The sequence below is a fragment of the Triticum urartu genome, chromosome 2, assembly GCF_003073215.2.
Source record: "Triticum urartu cultivar G1812 chromosome 2, Tu2.1, whole genome shotgun sequence".
Taxonomy (NCBI): Eukaryota; Viridiplantae; Streptophyta; class Magnoliopsida; order Poales; family Poaceae; genus Triticum; species Triticum urartu.
In genome coordinates, this window is record NC_053023.1 from 739520309 (window position 1) to 739522184 (window position 1876).

Below are 1876 nucleotides of genomic sequence, written 5' to 3' on the forward strand. Positions count from 1 at the left end.
TTAGAGCCCAATGCCTCGCTCGGGTTCAGTTAGAGCCAACGCCTCGCACACACGCGCATACGTGTATGAGAGAAACGCGCATCGCTCGGCCCCCGACCTCCCACCGTAACCGGGAACTCCCCAAAATCCCCCCCCCCTCGCTTTCTACCACGGTTTTTTCTGTCATGGACGGCCCAAAGAATGTCATGCAGCTGCGTCTCCGGCCCGCCCAGGACGAAAAGCCCATTTTTTGTCATGATTTTTTGTCATAGAAGTAGGAGCCCACCACATCTATGATGATACCGGGTTTTGTCACAATTATCGTCATAGAAGTGTCATATGTATGACAGAAAAAAATCGTTCGGCCCAAAATGTCACAGATGTGTCTTTTTTTTGTAGTGCAAAGAGAAACGAGGACCGTACCTCCAAGAGGGGAAGGAGCAAGTGATTATGCTCTTCGATACTTGGCTCTTTTAGTTTGGTTGAACTTCGTTTGGTTGAACTTGTCTAGTTGTTGTGAAACTATGTGGAACTATGTGTTTGCTATTTGTGGATCTATGTGTTTGAAATGTTCTATGCACTTCAAATTATCTTAATATGGATCTATGTGATGCCCAAGTTTAATTGTTTAAAATCTATGATATTGCTGTCATATTTGTGAAACTTGTTGTGATATTGCTGTCATATTTGAATTTGAGAACAAGCAACCAAATGAACTTGAGAAAACAAAACAGAGGAGCCTACCGCCAGGCACCCTGGCGGTAGGGTTAGACAACCTACCGCCAGCCTCCGCGGCGGTAGGACGAACCTACTGCCAGAGCCCTTCAATATTTCGTTACAGAAACTATATACGGCATACACAAGACCCTACCGCCATGGGTCCTGGCGGTAGGGTCAGACAACCTACCGCCAGGGCCATTGCATCTTTCGTTACAGAATGTCTGCACGGAAAAACCCTGCCACACCTTACCGTCGGAGCCTCTGGCGGTAAGGTAATACAGCCTACCGCACTTATCCACGTCAGCATGCGGTGACGGCAGCCGTCCCCTCCGTCACAACCTACCGTCAGGGGCACTGGCGGTAGGCTGTGTAACCCTACCGCCAGAGGCTCTGGCGGTAGCAAAAGGGTCAAATCCCGAAAAAAAATCAAACCAGGGTCAGATTCTGAAATTGTTTGTCAAAAGGGTCAAAACATGAAATTTAGCCGTGACACGCAGATATATACACATCTGTCGTTTCAGTTTATTCTGATGGACAAGTAAAACAACCAACAACGCTCTCTAGTTGTAAGAGTCAAGAGCGATGCTTCCAATATGATGATGAGATCCAAGGTGGCAGTGGAGCTTCACCTTCTACCCCATGTAAGGATAACCATGCTTGAGATTCATACCGATTTTTTGTTTACTATGCTCAACTGTAACAAGAACTTTGACTATATATTGACCGACTGCCTGCCGCTACTCGGCTGAATGAATGAATTCTCTTTCATGCATACAGGATGTTCTGCGCGACATATTGTCACGGCTATCACTCAAGCAAGCCGTGAGGATGAGCCTACTTTCTCGCGAGTGGAGGCGGCTAGGGATATGCCATCCTGACCTGGTGTTCTCTGAAGAGACCCTATTTGGCAGCAATACAACCACGATTACCGACCCCAAATCCATGGCTGCTGAATTCCTGGAATCAATGAACAGTGAATTCATCACCAGAGTAGACAATGTGTTGCGCGCGTCGTGCTCTACTTCCACTGTGATAACTGCTAGTACGGTGAATAAGTTTGCTGTCAGATATGGCCTTGGCACATATCATAGGCATCACATTGACAGATGGATTGACTTTTCCACTGCGTCAAAGGCCAAACATATTGGTCTTGACCTCAGGGGAGATGGCTTTGCAG